This window comes from Ambystoma mexicanum, chromosome 2p (genome assembly GCF_040938575.1).
Source record: "Ambystoma mexicanum isolate Mex_15411 chromosome 2p, UKY_AmexF1_1, whole genome shotgun sequence".
NCBI classification, from domain to species: Eukaryota; Metazoa; Chordata; class Amphibia; order Caudata; family Ambystomatidae; genus Ambystoma; species Ambystoma mexicanum.
The window spans coordinates 416,349,376-416,368,104 of record NC_090923.1 but is presented as its reverse complement, the minus strand read 5'-3'; positions in this window follow the sequence as shown (position 1 = coordinate 416,368,104).

Here is an 18,729-nt window from a genome sequence, read left to right as displayed (position 1 = left end):
CTTCTTTCGGCCTCCCCGAACCTGGCCATGGATTCCGACGGGGCAGTACAAGGTGAAGACTCAATTCTTCAGGAAACCTATTCTAATAATGAGGCAGTCTTTGCGGAACTATAGTCATTTAGGGGGCCTTGTCACAAGGGTGATACATAACCTGAATACATGAACGTGTATTAGCAGAAGTCACCATGCCCTCTGATGACAAGCACAACAAGACACTGTTAATTGTGTAACCCACCTGGGGCCGCACATGGAGAGTAGCTGCAAGAAGACCTGCATGAACCTTTTGTGAATTGGGAAGATGGGCATGGTGAGAAATGCATCATAATAGGAGGTGACTTTAATTGCCACTGTGCTGATGGCACAGGTACACTGGTGAAGGGCAAATTACCGGATTATTGGATTTTATTAGTATAATGTTCTAAAGTTATATTATATTGTATGTGAAAAGTCAGATTTTATGTTATTTTTGATTATAACAGATTAATTAAAAAAAAGAAAAGAAAAAGACAAATTACTCCCTAAAAGCATAAAGAAGCAAAGCCGTATTGACAGCAAGGGGTCATGTTGGCTGAGATTTTGTTATAGTTGGGAACTTGAAATGCTGAATGGCCGCACTAAAAGTGATACTCCTGTGGGGTTTACTTGGAGGAAAAGAAATGCTAGTGCTACTCTTGATTATGTCTTTGAAAACTGCAAAGTGGCATGGAGGGTGTTAGATCTCTGTCAGTGTCAACTCATGGAGTGATCATGAGGCACTAATTCTTAAACTTAGGGTGCCCTCCATATGGGTAACAGTAAAGCCCCCTGGGGATTTGGTGACTACCCATTCAGCTAGCAGGATTAAATAGTCAGAGAAAAACATTAGAGCTAAGCTGCCCACTTTTCCCATGAATCCCTCAGATCTTCAGGCTTTCCAAGACATGGACATGGACGATATCGACAGATGGATCCTGTCCTATTCTGGGTTATATTCCTCAATGCAACCGCCCCTTATAATCAGAGAGCACAAGCCTTACATTACTTATGCTAAAACAATCGGAGACGCCAAACGAAAGCTCTGGGGGAATCTGCGCAGAGCAAAGTCGGCTGCCTCTTCTCGGGGTTTTTATTTACAGGAGATAAAGCAGTTAAAAAACTCCAATCAAAACTGGTTTAAATGGTGGTGCAGATCTAATAAAGGCCCTCTATGGCAACACATGGTGGTCACCCTTTGCAGCAGAGATTCTCGCAGGACTTTGTCCATTTTGGGTGAAGCTAAGGGGTGTAAGGAACGGGCTATGATTAACCACATAAATGAGCATAAGTGGGTGGCATTTCTAACACTGCATATTCTTCCTCCTTTGCATCTCGGTCCCCTCACATAGATATCAAACCCCTTGAATCGCCTTTGTGGTCTTGAGACATAACCTCCAATTTTGGTCTTCCTTACTCAACATCTTATTTGATAAGGTTCTCGCAGAGGGTAATATCGCCGCCACTTGGCAAACAGCCATTCTTATTCCTGTACTAAAAAAAGGAACCCTCCTGACCCCGGTAACTATCGTTTACTTTCGATGCTAGATTGTACCTCGAAGCTCTTTGCTTCATTCCTATTAAAGGAATTACAAAAGTGGGCAGAACGGAAAAGCATCCTGGATAGATACCAGTGTATATTCCGTCCTGATTACTCCACGACCCATAACTTGTGGCTTATGGATTCCCTGGTCACACAAGCACACAGCCTAAATAACCCACGCTTATACGCAGTATTTGAGTTCAAAGCTGCTTTTGATACAGTTAGGAGTGAACTGCTCTGGCATGAATTGGATCTTTTGGGCTGCCCACTGGGGATATTATACTATCTAAGTTATTTCATAGGAATAACAGTGTGCTCAAGACTTGATATCAGGCGTTCCATGACCACATCTGTCGCTCAAAAAGGGATGTGTCAGGGCCCCCCCTCTTGTACAACCTTTGTCTCAGACCTCCCCCTGTTTCTGACCCAAACCAGAGGGTCCTGCAACACTAACCCCCTCCCCCCAAAATTGATAATACACATTTTACGGTCCTGGCTTAGGTAGACGATCTGGTGCTACTTGACCACACTTTCAGTGGCATACAACGCATCACCAATGCTCTTTGGGTATATGTGGACAAAATGGTCTTCTAGTCAATAGGGAAAGGACTCAGATCATGTTGTTCTCCGCTAAACAAATAGCTAGACCTAAGTTATTTGTTTGGGATATCGAAATTGCATATACCTCGCTGTACAAATAATTGGGAATTTATTTGATGTTGGACCAAGCTTTAAAACCTATATTGATGTACACACTAGGAAGGCAACACAGTTGACATCACTAATAGTGCAATTTCGCAAAAGAAGGGGTGGATATACGATGGTGGGTATAAAACAGTTTTATTTACATTGCCTGGCCCCTGCTGTCATCTATGGTTTGGAGAGTCTTGTTGATCTAGATTTAAAATGGCTCCAGCTGGTTGAAGGCAGATTCTGGAGGAAACTATTGGGATTGCCAAATTGTGTACCTATGGCTATATTAAGACTCTAGTTTGGTATCAAGTCTCAAGAGCCATTATGTACATCAAAATGTTGAATGGGCCATCTAATCCTCGCCTACAAAGTCTAGGCAATCTTAAGCGGAAATTAGTTATGAAGTCTAGTTTTAGTAAGAATATGAACACTCCATTTAAAAACATAGGATGGACACCCATTTGGGGGGGATGACTTATCTAATCTCCAGTGTATATTTGAAAAACCTCTAGACTTGTGGGACTGTAATGAAAACTTTGCACACTTGAGTTTATTAAAAAGTTATACTTTTGTGCCCAATGTGCTATACAAATTTAAGAAGGTGCAGCCGTATCTAGATCTATGTCCTTCAATTCAACTGAGGAGATTTGTCCTTCTTTTGTGGATTAACTGCCCCCCTCTTTTGAATGTTCTGGGTCCTTCACTCTCCATTCCGGAACAGGAACACTTCTGCTGTATTTGCTTGAACAAAGCACATGCTGAGACGGCCAAGCATGTCTGACAGAATGTGGTAGTCTGGGTACGGTCCGTATGGGCCACTTCAGTAAATTTGTATACCAAGGAGACACCATAAAGGACAACCTTTTCTGGAAGAAATGTCTCAACAACTTGAATAGGGGACTGTATATGGCCCTGTTCAGAATCTTGAAAGTGGTGGATAAGCTTCTAATTGTGGCACAAGAGAAAAGGGCACATGAACATACTTGTGCCCCTGCCTTAATATAAGATGGATATTTAATGATTGATTATACCACATCGATCTAAATCCACTATAAAGTTACATTATGAATTTATCATATTATTTATTTGTCACACTTTATCTCCCTTTGCAGTCTCACTATCTTGGTATACTGTGTTTTTATTTTATTGATATCTAGATCTATATTCTTTTCTTTTTTATTTTTATTTTTTTTATCCGATTTATTTTTTCAGAAAAAGGCAATCTGAAAAATGTATCGAACAGTTTAGCGCTTCTTCTTTATCTTTATCATTCTCTTTATCTTTCTTTATCTTTGTTTCCTTCTGTCGTTCTTCCTTTGTCTCTATTTTTCGCCTCAGATTTACGGACCCTGGCTGTGCACCCCTGTTCCAAGTGTTCGTGCGCCGGGTTGTTTGATAGTTTGTTGGTTGTTTGTTCGTTTGTCCTTGGGACCGAGGCCTCCCTATCATCTGCGCCCGAATCTTCTACAACCCTTGGAGTCACTGTTGCCAGGCTTTCTCTTAGCTGCTTAAAAGTTGCCTCGATTAGGTTTGCCATGACCATCGACCACCTTGTGGATTCTCCCGAAATCAGTCTATTCCATAACTCTATTTCTTCGAATATCCATGGATTTTCTGCCAGAGGAAGTAGGTACGTATTTCTGTTCTGTTTGTTATTTTCACAGGTAAGTATCGGGTGCTTTAAGGTTTCTTTTGTATCTGGTTTGTTACATAATCGACAGGTTGCCTCCTCTGAGGTCGATCTAATCGAAAGTATTTCTTTTGTAGGTAGCAAGTTTAATCTTGCTTTTATGAGCAGGTTTCGTTTCCTTTTTTCTGGGAATTTTTTGCAATATTTGATTGGCGATTTTACTTTATTGAAAGTTGGGGGGAGGTGGGTGAGGAGTTTATTTTTTGTTGCGAGATCTAGCGTTCTGATCCAGTCCATCATGACTACTTTTTTCTTTATTCTGTCAGGATTTTCTTTTAGTTCTTATTCTGAGCATGCAATTTCTTGTAATTTTGCTCTTCTTTTTTCCTTCCATACTTCCAAGGCTGCACATTTGGCTAAATCCATCTCCTCTTTGATCATGGCGTTGGCTGGGGAGCACTCCTCCAGGATGATTTTCCTGAAAAAGTTCATTGCTGCTTGGTCTACCATGGATTCTAGTGATACCAAGCCCAACTCCCTTCTTATCGCAGCCATTGAGGTAGAATTTGGGACTCCCAAAACTGATTTCCATATTAGGCCTTCCAGTTTTGTCCAGATGTTTGTTGGCATAGAGAGTGATACTTCCATTCCATAGGTCAGAGCGGGGATTACTTTTCCTTTATAGAAGTTGATTGCAGGTATCAGGGAGAATTTTCCAAACTTCTTATCGACCATTCGGGTCTGTGATGCTAGCCGCTTTGCTTTCTCCCATAGAGTCCTCTGCATTGTTTGAGCTGTTTTTGTGCTGTCCAGGTCGACTCCTAAGTATTTAATCGATTCAAATGTTTCTAGCTTTTCTATTTCCAGGTAGAATGTTTGTTTGTTTTTCGAACTCTGTGTTTTTTCTAAAATCAACACTTTTGTTTTGTTCTTATTAATGATCAGGCGGTTTTGGTTGATATACTTCGCCAGGTTGTCTAGTTTCCGCTGGAGATCTATTTTTGTTTGGTCTATCAAGATAATATCGTCGGCGTATAATAATCTTGGTACCGTGGTGTTGCCTATTTTTGGTGGGAAACACCTGATTTCTTTTTCAGCGTGCTGGAAATCGCTCAGAAAAGAAATGAAAAGGGTTGGGGGTAGGGGGCAACCCTGTTTGACCCCACGTGTTATCTTGGTTTCTTCTGACAGTATTCCTTCCTGACTGAGTTTGATTCTGACAGTGTTGTCTGTGTGCAGCGCTTTTATCGGTTCCAGGACTGGCGGTGGACAGTTCCAGCTCTTGAGTTTTGCCCACAGAAGGTTTCTGTCTATTTTGTCAAAAGCCTTAGATAGATCGATAAAAGCCAAATAGAGCTTTGGGGCCCCTTCTTTTATCTTGGCCGTTAGGATGTTGATGATCGTAATGTTTGTTCCAGTGAATCAAAGCCCACTTGTAGGTTGTCTTTGAAATTGGCGTTCTTTTCCCAGAGCCTGAAGCTGTCTAGCAAGAGTGATGCGCATATTTTCCCGATGACATCTAAAAGGGCGATTGGTCTATAGTTCGCCGGGTCTTCGCGGGCACCCTTTTTCTAGATCGGAACTATGACCGATTTGAGCCACGATTCTGGGATTTTCTTTGTATGTTCGCACTCTTCAAAAATTTTGCTTATTGCCTCTGACCATTGTGCGGGAAATTGTTTTAGCATTACATTGCTGAGCCCGTCCGGTCCCGGGGCTCTGGAGGCTTTTAGCTTCATGATCTTTGCTTTTATATCTACCTGACTTGTTACATTTGTCCAGATTGTGCAGGTGTTTTCTGGTACGAGCGGTGTTGACTTTTCAGCCTCTTCGAATTCTGATGAGATATGGGTTATCCATTTCTCCTCAGATACTGCATTACACAGAGGTGCAGAATTCGCAATGGTCGATTTGTTCAGAAGGGACCAAAAGGCTCTTGAATTTTTTTACTCCAAAGTTTTCATCATCGCCTCTGCATCTATCTGGAATTGAAGTGCCTTATGTTGTTTTAGCCAGTTTGCGTATTTCTTCCTCTCTTTATGCCAAAGTTTCCAGTCTGACTCAGCGTTTGATTTTTTGGCTCTTCTCCTTAGAGTACGGCTCAGTTTTCTTTGGTTCACCAGTTCGTTGTTGAAAGCATGTTGATGGTTGGAGACCTGGTTGGATTTTCCCCTTTGTTTTCTGTAGAGTACTAGGAAAGGTAAGTAGTCCGGTCTTTCTTTTATATCTTCTTTTCTGTTTGACTTAAGTTTGTTTCCCCATGCAAGCCTAAATTTCTTTGTCCTTTTCTGTGAGCTTTAGTCTGGTGCTCTTGTTATTGGTTTCTGTTTCTAGAGGGTATCTTGGTTTTGTTATTTTCGTACCTTTCCACGAGCAGGTGACCAAATTTTGATCGCTGTTGCTGGTTTTTTCAACTCTAAAACTCATCATCGAGTCGATCATGCCTGCTGACATGCACATATGGTCTATTGAGGCTTTTGACTCTCCACTTTCCCACGTCGGAATATTGGTTTGGGCATAGCGTTGCAATGTTTTGGATGTCTCTTCCCGAAATCAGTTCGTTCCACGCTTTCCCTCGGTTTTGAGAGTGGTCTGAACGTTTTGGAGTTGTACTGTTTGTCTCGCTGCAATTTGCGTTTAGGTCACCGCATATGATGATGTTGATGTCCTCGAATGTTTCATATAACTGATCTATCGTGCTCCCCATATTTAGACAGAAGGTTTCGGTTGACATCCTCTGGGGATTCCAATAGCAATCAATGATGGCGAGTTGTTTTTTTTGCACTTTCCTCTTTGTTTGTTGTTTTCGGCGGGCCAAGTGGTCAGCGATACCAGCATCTCATATGCTTCCTTCCATTTCTTTGGCTCGTCCATGCCCCGGCCTGTTTTGACCGCTGTCAAAAGGCCCGCTGAGGGCCTTCCCAGGAGGCCTTTGACCGCCGGAGAAATCTGAACCGTGAAACCATCAAGTGTTGGTTTGGCTAATAGCCAGGTTTCTTGTAGGCATATTATATCATAACGACCCAAATTTGCGCCGCTTGTCTGTGTAAGATGGTTATGTCCTCGAGTGTTCCATGATCCCAGGCTGTAAATCTCGTTAGCGGGCCGACCCTGTTTTCCTACCGGGCTCTTGCTGTTTTGGAGGACTGGCCCTTTTCGTTGCTATTTGGTGTTGTTTTTATTTATCGTTGAGCGTAACCAGTTCCATGGCCCTTGTAGTTTGCGCGCTGGCGGCGTTGATTCTCTCTGTTTCCTTACTTCTGGGTGTTCTGCCGCGTCTTTATTCTCTTGTAGGTCCTGATGATTCTGGCTATTTTATTTTATATGTTTTTTCTGGTTTGGATTTTGTTTTTGTATGTTGAATAGTGTCTGCTGATTTCCTTCATTTTTCGTTTTCTGGTTATTTATGTCTGTTAGCAGGAAGCCCATCTCTTTCGGTTCTTGATAGCAGAAAAAAAATAGGATTAAAAGCCTATCTGCTTCAATGTGTATATATGCTTTAGGTCTGTCTTGCCTATGGTAAGGTTCGACTAATTTGATGTCTTTCGTCGTCAGATGTCTCAACTCCTTTGCGTTGTTTATTATCTGAAGTATCTTTGGACGGTTTAACGGTGCTCTCTCCTTCGCTGCATTGCATCGTTCCAGCTTGAATAGGCCATACCATTTGGTTTTTGCCGGGACTTCGTCGGCCTGATCTGCCGATTTCTTTTTTATTATGTCTTTCTCTGCTTTTCCCTCTCTTGCCCCTTCACCAGGTGCTTGGTATTGCTCCTTCGCCATTTTGTAACGCTTGTCCCCTTCCGTGTCTTTTGTGTGGTTCTGTGGGTCAGGAATCTGTATTTTCGTTTGTGTGTTTTCCGAATCTATTTTCTCTCCTTTTCTTGGGTCAAAGCCTTCAGATTCCTCTTTTTTGTTTTCCACGCTTGCCACTTCTGTTAGTTTAAAACCCATTTTCTCCATTTCTTCAAAGGCTGTACCGTCAAGTTTTTCCACTGCTTAGCTTTTGACATGTAGATATGCTTTAGCTAACTTTTTTCTGTGATAGGGTTCCACCCGCTTTATATCCTCTGTTACCATGTTCCTCAGAGATTTCGTATTCTTCATCAAATACATTATGGTCGGACGGTTTAGGATCAGGTGCTTTTTTCCCTCTTCTTTTTGCTCCAGTTTGAAAAGGCGTGTTTTGTTCTTATTATGTTGAATCTGGGAGGTCGCCTTGCTTCTCCATTTCGTCCTTGGTTTTTCTTGGGAACTCCCTTGAACTGGTCTTGGTTCTCTCGGCGATGTCGCTTTTAACTGTTCTTTCGTTTCTGCTCTATTTGATCTAACTTGATCAGTCGCATGTGTTATTTTGTAACGGTTTGTTCTATTTGGTGGTGATTTTCCCGTGTTTAGGGGGGAATTGTCCTCTTCTGAGCTAATTGAGATGTTCTCATGTTGAGATATATTCATTAGGGCGTTATCTAGCAGGAAGTCTTCTATTGTTCGTGGTGAGTTTATGGTAATCTGGTCCAGTTTCTGTGTTTCTTTCTGCTGTACTGTTTGTTCTTTGCTAGTGTGTCTAAGGTGAAAGACTTCCTCTCTGACTCTGCCCTTGGTTTGTAGGCACTGCCGGCCTTTTTTCTTCCCTTTTTTCTCCCACCGGCTGTGATCTTGTTGCCTCTTCTCCCGACCTCCTTTGGTCGACTATGCGTCCTTCTAGGTTGACGATCTTTTTTTCCAGTTCTTCGATTTTCTTAGTCATAAGATGTTTTACGCCTTTTTCCTGGTCTTCGATTGCCGTTATGTAACTTTCCACGTGTGTGATCTTTGCAATTGTATTCATCAGAACCGCTGTGTTGTCTCTGATGTCGTCTTTCATTGCCTCTTAAAGCTTGCAGAACGGATCTAGAACCACTGTCATTGCCGACATGATTGCTATCATGTCAGGTTTGTCATTTGTGGTAGCTTTTTGCATACCTACAGCGATGTCGCTTAGGCGGCGGTCTTTTGGCGTAAAGGGGCTGTTCTCCGTCCTTTTTTGTAGGATCTCGTGGTCATAGTTTCCCCACTCAGTGGATCTGTTTTGGTCTTGTTCAACTCGGTTTTGTTTCTTTGTCGGCTTTTGTTTTTCGCCTGCCCGGCTCGGTTGTAAGGCCTCTGTTTCCCTAGTTGTTTCTGAGGGGTTTGTTGGAGACGTTGGTAGATGCGGTGAGGTCCCTGCGTGTCGTTGTTCTATTGGGCCTGTTTGCCCGTTTACTGATTGCTCGGTTGTAGGGCTCTTTGGTGTCGTTGTCCTGTTTCCTGCTTGCGCTTGCCCTATTGGTTTGTCTTACCCTGGCGTAATTTGAATTGGTAGGCTTGGCGATTTGTCATTGATCGAGGTTTCACCCGCGCTTCCCCTTGCGGTCGAGGGTACACTAGCTTGTAGGTGATTGTACGTCCAGATTGATTCTGTATGTTTCTGTTCGGAGCTCTTTGTTTGTTCAAGAGTTAGTTCCAACATTTCGGCGTCGGAAACTTCTAGTTCAGCGGTTAACTTTCTTTTGTATTGTTTAGTGAAGAAAGACTGCAGTGGGCGTGAGAAGAGCGGATTTGGTAAGTTTTCCTTTTGTTTTTCTACTTCTTTTAATGATCTTTACAATTTCGTGCTCGTTTGGGGGGAGTTTCTGTTCATCCCCTATGGTTTCTGGACCTTTTTTTGCTTCTTTCCTTGTTGGTATGGTTCTTTTTCTCAGCTGTTTTTTGTTTAGTTTTCTGCGCTTTGTTTGTGTGGTTTTTCGAGCTACTACTTGGAGTTTTCCCCCAGGGTTTCGTGTCGGAACTGATTTGTTTTTCTCCTGCCTCTCTGTGGCGATTTCTTCCGCCTCGCTTTGCGAGACTGCGCAGTTATTTGTTGGTTTTGGTGTCTGCGTTTTTGCCGTTTTCGGGGGGGTCGTTTTTGTAATGGGCTCTTGGTTTTCCAGTGTTATAGGTAGCCTGGGGTCGCCTATGTCCAGGGCATGGCATTGTGCTATTAAGTGTCCCTTTCTGGACTGGTCTGTGCCCGTTGGTCTCGGCGCCTGGTCGTTGCCTTTTTCGTTTAGCTTCTCCGTGGGCCCTAAATCCTCAGGACTCTGCGTACTTGGCTTTTTACTGGGTTTTGCTCCATTTTCTTGTATAGTGATTGTCCCGGGCGTTACCTCTTGAGAGTCCTGTTCGACACTGGTTTCTGTGATGGTTTTTGCCGGTTCCGGACCTTCCCGGTCCATGGCTAGGAGGTCGCCCGCCCCGCCAGCGCTCTGGCCAGCCTCGAGCGTGGGCAGTCCTCCGACCGCTCCCCCGCTCGGGGCACTCACCTTTAGGGCGGTACACCGATCTCTGCTGGCTATGGGCGGGCTGCCTCGAAACTCTGTGAACGTGTCGTCGGCGGGCCTCGCCTCTATGGCTCCCCTAGGCGACTGAGGCCGGGTTCGGGAGCTAGGAGGTGCTTGCTCCCTCTCCCCGGGTAATTTTGCTGGGTCCGAGGGGAGGGTGTTGTCCATCTGGGCCGCGCTGGTTTCGGTAAGGTTTGCTTTGTTTGGGCCTGTATCAGCCCCTGTGTTGCGGGGTGGGATTACTCCCGGCTTCATACTGCTTTGCTGCGTTTTGTCTTTCACAGCCACATTCATCTCCTGTACTTTCTCCTCCGTACGTAGGCGTTCAGGATCGACGAGCAGCTTCTCCTCAATGCCTGTTTTTGTTACTTTGTTACCTCTTCTGGTGATTGTGTTAATGATGGTGTTAGTGGGGGGCATATTTGAGGCTCTGCCAGGTTTCTTCCCCGGTCGGACCTCCGGTTCCATGCCGGTCCGGCTCCGGGTCTGCAGCGGACTGCTGCAGACTGCTCCACTAACTCGGCTCCCGAACTCCGCTCCGCGGGTTTGTTCGGGTTGATAAAGATCTGCTTCCACAAAAGGACGTCGAAAAGTAGCGACTGCTGCAGACTGCTCCACTAACTCGGCTCCCGAACTCCGCTCCCCGCTCCGCGGGTTTGTTCGGGTTGATAAAGATCTGCTTCCGCAAAAGGACGTCGAAAGGCTTCTTTTCTTTTATATTGTTATCTTTACTTCTAATCCAAGAGTTTTATTTCATTGATTGTAATGATCTTGATTTTTGATCTAGATTTTTGACATTAACTGTTTGGATATAGGGATTTTATGAGTGTAATCTGAAGAGGAAATTAATTTTGTGTATTTATACACCCTGATTCATGAAATGATTTGCGCGTAAAACGCAGAATTGCGCGCCATTCTGCCTGAAAATCCCTGTTTGAGGTATGGAGATTTTCGGGCAGAATGGCGCGCAATTCTGCGTTTTACGCGCAAATAATTCCATGAATCGTTGTTATTGTATATGTGTAAAGTTTTATACTAAAACTAGATCACATTAAATTATACCATAGTTTTATATTTTTTCGGTGCCACTGCCTTTGGCCGTGCCCACTGTATACTTTAAATTAGTAACGGGCCACTAGCCATGGCCTTCCGCTGTGCCCACTGTTTATTTGAAAACACTAATGAGCCACAAGCCATGGACAGTGGTCACGACCTTTGGCTGTACCCTCTGTATATTTTAAATTGGTACCTTTTTGTTTTACACTACCAGGCCGTCGGCTGTTTAAAATGCCCAGTGTTTTATTTTTTTATTTTTGGACCCCGACCTTAATGAATCTGTAAACATTTATTTTTTTATGTAACTTTTCTCCCTTAACTGCGGCTACCATAGCTATGTGTAGTCCTGTGCTAGCTGCAATTATCAGGAAAAACAGCAAAACAAAAAAGGTTCGCCTGGACTCCACTCACAGCAAGTGCCCCTCTCCTAATAGCAGGATCCCACCCTCACAAACTCATATTGGCCTACCCATTCCCATCCAATGCCCCCTCAAACACTTGTTTTGTGTGATGCACTTTCAGTTTTCTCTGATAGCCAAGGCTATTGCTCTGCAACATGAACGTTTTTCTGTAGCCACGAATATTCAAACTCGGTCCCTAGCCCACCTCCAACTCCCAAATTTCACACAGTGGACTCATTCCCCCACCCAACCACCACCCCTTCTTCCCTTATGCCATTTCACTGCTTTTCATTTTCCAATATTCACGGTTATAGCCATGACTATCTCGCATCAGGGAAAAAAAAAAATGTCCGCTTTTAAATTTCTGAAAAACCTCTCTACCGCAATGCGTCATGGGGATATCACTATTTTTTTGGAAGAAGGGCCACCTCCTTCTCCATCAAATATTTTTTTAAACTACCGGACATAAGAACCCCCAAAATTATCGCGAGTGACCTTTTTTAACTATGGGAAAAAGAATGGGGAGTAGGCCGAAAGTGCTGTTTTGTTGGTTTTCTTAATACCCTTTGTATTTCTAACAAATCTTTCCCAAATTATTCAGTCTGGGGATGGCCTGCACGATCAAAAGTGTCTGCAAAATTTCAGCCAAATCCGTTGCACAGTACGAAATAGAAATTCTTTTTTCGATTTTTCATGGAACTCACAACTCACCTTATATATTGTTTATCGGCCTAATACGTCTGAAAGCCTGAATCAACCCTGCAACAGTTCAGACCTTTGACTTGTCAAACTATGATAGCGCACACCTCTGGATGAGTTTTCTTAGTAATGTCACACTGTAGCACCGTCCTATTTTCTTTCTGCTTTGTGTACATTACCACCATCCCTAGTGCACTCTCTAAGATTTCTTATTTCGTTTTTAACTCAAGATGGTGCTTTTGCTTTTTCCAAAAGATGCCAAAACTATTTCTCTAGGAGAGAAACGTGTGTGGGATGCAATGGACAATTCACCTTTTATTTTGTGTGCACCCCCACGGCATTCCTAAAGCCCTTGTAACTCATAATAAAGCACTAGCCTTTTCACAAGCATTATTAAAATACCTGCTTGTATTCATTAGAGGCTTTGTATGCAGAGTTTCATCCGCTCCCGCCATTCTAACATGTGGGTAACAAGAGAAAGGCCCCCCCAGAGCAGGTACCTCCAGGGAGCGAGTTGCTGGGCTTCAGTCACCTGCAGCTGGCGTTCCTGTCCAGAGAGCGCTCTGAGGTTGGAAGTCCTGACGGTTGGTGAACAGTGCCTTCATCATGCTCTTCTCCGTCTAGGTTGTTGGGAGTGGTAGGGGATGAGCAGGCATCCCATTCTCTACCACATGTCATGCCGGGACAAAGCCTGGCAATAATGGCTGCAAGGGCATCACTGCTCTTCTCCAAACCCAGAGTCTGGAAAATAGTTTTGAGTACCTCTGCTTTTGATGGCAATGTTTGCCAGTGATGTAAAGTAAAGCAGTCTTGTATAGCACCCTTCTCCCAAAACATGTTGCCCTCACAGCACATGGCTCTGTAAGGAACGTGGGAAAGTGGGCAGTGTTGGTTGGATAGTGCAAAAGGCAGGAGTGGAAAAGCTGTGGTGTTGAGCGTATCTGCGAAGCGTATATTACCTTTGTGCAAGTATGGCTTCTACTATGCACTGCAGTGAGCTGGCTATGTGGGTGGCCCTAGGGTTGGGAGACTAGCCATGGATGCAATTGAACTGGAGTGTTGATAGGACGAGGACAGGGTAGGAGTCTATTTGTTAAGTGTGTTTGATCTTGTGAGTCGTCTGCTAAAATCTTACACCACACCAAATCTCCCATCAGAGTGTGACCAGTGAGGGAGGAGTAGGTGGGAAAGAGAAGTGGATAAGTGCTCCCTGACTGCTTCCGGTGTAGTTGTAGCATCCTTGCTTTTGTTTCTGAGATAGTGGTCGGATGCAGGGTGTCAAGTAAGAGGCAATGAGCATCTAAGTGAGGTACCCCTTGATTGAGATTGTTTCTTTACACCAATAGTACAGCAGACTACTTTCCTTCTTAGAGAATTATGATGTTTGGCAGTTAAGTGGCTAGACGCTTTATGACCTGAGACCTATTGAAGCTAGTGTTTCCAAATGGGTTAGTCTAGGTTCAGGAAGTTTTGCTGGTTTTAAAGGCTTGCGAAAAAACGCTTCCCCCTGAAATGTGAAAGCAGATTTAGCCATTCACCCAAGTCTCACACAGCACAGCGCCACCCATTTGCCATCACGTGGTTTTCACCTCCAGTTCAGAGCCAGATGGGTAATGCATGCTGTGCTTGCAAATTAGCTGAACTGTCAAGCCTTTGCTCCAGATAATACTGTCTATTGGGCAGTGCTATTTTATACAAAGCATTATCCAACCCAAGACGGCTTTTAAGGATTCAGACACAGCATACATATTCCACCCTTTTTTTTATAAAATAGCACTGCTCTGTAGCCAAAAACAGTAGTCCACATCTATGACAGGTAATGACCACAGCTGTGCTGCTTCGGAAACTTTTTGGCAGAGGGCGTCCTGCGTTGATCCGTTGTTCCTCGAGGGCCTCCGTCAAGGGTTGACTTCACCGGATGTTATATATAGGACGCACAGCGCCCGTAGCCTCAGTTCCATCTTTTCTGCAGCGTGTTTGCTTCAGAATCTCGGCCCGCTCGATTCTTCTGTGCGAATATGTCTTCGCCTTCTTCTGCTACCCCAAAGTCGGGCTTTAAAAAGTGTCGGGACTGCGGGTCGAAGATGTCCATCACGGACCCGCACAACATCTGCCTTTGGTGCCTCGGTGAAAGCCACTCCACCAACGACTGCGAGGAGTGTCAGTCCCTGACGTTTAAGGCCTTGCGGGAATGGAAGAAGAAATTGAAGGTAGGTAGGGTGTCTAAGCCCCACAAGTCGAAGTTCGCTGGGCATTCGACCGATGACTCGAGGGGCGACTCTCCGTGTCGGTGAAAGTCCAGGGGGTCTCGGTCTAGGAGTGGTTCCTGCCATTCCTCTGCCTCGTTGAGGCATTCTAGGAAGCGCAGTCGCCTTCCCCGTCTTTGTCGGAGGACGACTCCGCTAGACGGTTGACTTGTCCCACCAAGGCTTCGTCGCCGGCCAAATGGGATTAATTCTGCTGGCAGATGTTGGCGATTCGAATTGGAAGAAACAGTTCCAACTGCGCCTTCGAAAGAAGGCAGAAAGGAATGGGCTCAGTCCACCACTTGCACACCTTTGAGCTCGGGCGGTCGGCGCGATCATCGGGAGCCGTCAAGGTCCCACTCGGACAAGGGAGATCGCCATAGCTGTGCCAGATTCCGGTCCTCCACGCCATCGAGACCGTCGGAACCTGTGAAACCTTCGAGGAAGGCGTCGACGCCATCAGCGCCGTGTCCGTCGAGGGTCACTCTCAGGGCTCTGGCCTCAAAGAGGTTGTCGGCACCTCGGTGGACGTCGACACCGAATCCCTCGGTGCCCTCAACGCCGTTTGTGGAGGATTTGCCAGAGGTGCCCCGGAGGGCTGTGGAACCTCCAAGGAAGGCTCTCAGTAAATCTGTGAGGCCTGTTTTTGAGCACTACTCTGGGAGGAGGAACAGATTGGATTTGTTCCAACCTTTTGGATTATATTTCGGAGGTGGAGGAAGGGTCTGAGGAGGAGATGGCTGCGCCTCCTGATGTTCCTGATGACCTTGTGTCTGGGCACAGTCAGTTGGAGGAACTCGGTCAGTCCCTGCATGATGCCAGTGGTCTTGATACCTCTCCGGAGGTGGAGTTTGGCAGGCCTGAGCCGGGGACGCATGCCAAATCCTCTTATAGGCGTCTCATGTTGAGGGTGACTGAATATTTGGGGTGGTCTGCTCCACCTGTTGATTTTGATCAGGATGATCTGATGGACATCCTGGACCAAGGTCCACCCACTGATCCGGTGTTGCCATTTCACATGGCTTTGCAAAGAAGGGTGGCGGCGGCTTGGACTGCTCCGGAGAGTCTCCCGGCAGTGAATAAGTTGCTTCTGAAAAAATACCGCCCAGCCAGTAGTGACCCCTGATACTTGTCGACGCACCCTACTCCAGAGAGTTTGGTGGTGCAGGCGGCTACGGCCCCCACAAATCAGGGATGCATACCCTACCCTACCATCCCTCCTGATAGGGACGATAAGCGCTTTGATGGTTGGGTGAAGAAGGTATTTTCATCTGGGGGTATGTCTTTGAAGACAGCCAACTTCGTTTGTGCCTTGGCGAGATTCACTCACACTCTGTGGAATTGTGCATCTTTGGCGGCTGAGCATATTCCCGAAGGGGAGGAACGGGATGGTTTTCTAGCCCTCATGCAGGACAGCAAGGATGCCATGTGTGAAGCCGTTCAGTCAGGTTTGGACACGGCAGACTGTGTCAGTTGCTCCATGGCTGCGAGCACCGTGATACGTAGGTTTGCGTGGTTGCGGAAGTCGGGGTTTGCTCCTGATGTGCAATCTCGGCTTCTCAACATGCCCTTTGATGGTGTCCATCTGTTTGGCAGCAAGGCTGACGAGAGCCTTGAGAGGTTGCAGACCTCCAAAGCTGCAGCGAAGTCTTTGAGCCCTGCAGTACGTCAACCTCTGCCGTTTCGTCCTAGGGGACAGCAATGGAAGGGAGATTCCTTTCGGTACTACTCTTCCTTTGGTAGATCGAGAGGAGCTGCCACTGTAGGAGTGTACCAGAGGTGGAAAGCAAGTTACTCGAGGTGCCAAAGCCACTTGGGCAGTTGCCTCTTTGCCCTCGGGCACTGCCGCAGCCGCGTGCGCTCAGTCATGAGGCCTTGTCCCACGGTTTGCCAGTTGAGGGCAGACTTGCGCAGCATCTTGGAGAATGGCGTGCCATTACTTCAGATTTGTGGGTTCTGGAGATCATAACCCACGGCTATTGTCTTCCCTTCCGGCAGAGGCCTCACGACAATCCACCGGGGAAGCTCTCTTTGAAGCGTCCAGATCCGCTCCTTTCACAGGAAATACTATCCCTGCTGCAGAAAGGCGCCATAGAACTGGTACCTGTAGCGGAAAGGAACAAGTGATGGTATTCCCCTTATTTTTTGATCCCGAAAAAAGACTGGGGATTGAGACCCATCATGGACTTGCGTGGGTTGAACAAGCTCCTCAGGAAGGACAAGTTCAAGATGGTAACTCTTTCTCAAGTCCTCAAGGTCCTTCAACTTCAGGATTAGTTGGTGTCTCTCGACCTCAAGGATGCTTACTTTCATGTGCCTATTCATCCCAAGCACAGGAAGTACCTGAGGATCGCGGTTGGCAACTCGCATTCTCAGTTTCGGGTCCTGCCGTTTGGATTGACCCCTGCCCCGAGGGTCTTCACCAAGCTGATGGTGGTGGTGGCAGCGTATCTCGGGAAAGGGGGGGGATTCACGTCTACCCCTACCTGGACGATTGGTTGATCAGGGTGCACTCTGCAGATGGTGGACAAGTTTGAACGTGCCCAGAGTCTCCCGGCATTCGATTTCTTGAGGTTGCTCAGCCTCATGGCATCCTGCATTTTCCTGGTGCCAGAGGCCAGGCTGCAGATGAGATCTCTGCAGTGGGCTCTCAAGATGCAGTGGTCGCAGTTCTCCGGCAGGATGTCGGATCCCGTTCAGATTCCGCCCTCGGTCGCACAGGCTCTTCTGTGGTGGGCCGTCGAAGGCAATCTGATGAAGGGAGCTCCATTTTGGCAACCTTGGCCAGAGGTGACGATCGCGATGGACACATCCCTCATGGGTTGGGGAGCTCATGCCAACGAGTTGGCAGCCAGCGGCCGTTGGTTTCCGTCGGAGTCCAGACTCCACATCAATCTGTTAGAGCTGCGTCGGGCTAACCCTGAAGGCTTTTCTGCCGTCTGTGCGGGGGAAGAATGTCCTGATTATGACAGACAATACAGTGGCCATGCACCACCTCAACAAAAAAGGGGGGCAGGGTCACTCCTGTTGTACAGGCAGGCGATGCAGCTCTGGTTCTGGGCCATCCAGCAGGAGATTTCGATCTCGGCAGTTTATCTGGACAGAGACAAAAACGCGGCGGCTGACGCTCTGAGTAGGCAGAGCATGTGTCATGATTCCTGCCCCTCATGTCCCCAGCCCTCCAAGATGTCAGGCTGGAGCCAGGCCACGATCACTTACATGGCCCTCAAGGGCCTCTCCATCCCTCCAAAGACCCACTTGGAGTCTGACTTGGCGCTTGTGGCACCAGACTCACTCCCATAGGATAACATTGGGGATTGGACTTGTAGTGCATTGATGGGGACAAGATGGATGCCCCCCACATATTTCGATTCCCAGAACTGCATGTGCGGTCTAGTCTTTTGGGTGTGGTTCAGCCCAGAGGCACCTGGGATACCCAGAGACTATTTAAGCCGCACATGCTTTGCATTTTCTGCACCTGCAGCATGACACTCGCCGTGTTCGGATCGGTCTCCAGAAGGCCTGCATCTTTCTTCTGCGCCCAGCTCCTGCAAGAACAAGGACACAGTTAGGAACAGCCTTACCTTGCGGCGCTTCTGCCCATCATTCATCGCACCTTCTGTTCTGAGGGCATCTTCGGCGGTGTCATTCCCATCCCGGCACACCGCTTCCTAAGGAAAAGAGAAAAGAACAGAAAAAAGGCATTAGTTAGCATTCTGCAAATCTTCGCTTATTTTTAAATACTGTACGAGCTTCAAACGCTTACCTGAATCCCAGCCGCTCTGGGGGGAACTCTGTCTCCGGAATTTCTCATCCATCTGCAAGAGGAAAAAGACACTCCAGGTTAGCGTGGAAACATCTAGAGGCGCTGCATACCGCGCTTACCCACTGCATTTGTTCTTCATAACCGGCATCTGCGCTGAAAATGTCGCGGCACCTAAAAGACACAGAAAAATAACTCTGTTCAATGCAAATACGAAAGGGGTGCATCGCACATTGTGCTCTCACTCACCTTCAGCGCTACTCATCTCAGCAGCACGCCGCCATCCCCAGACGCCGGCCATCATCTAAGGAAGGAAAAGAACGAAGTTAGAGAACTGTTCAAAAGACTTAT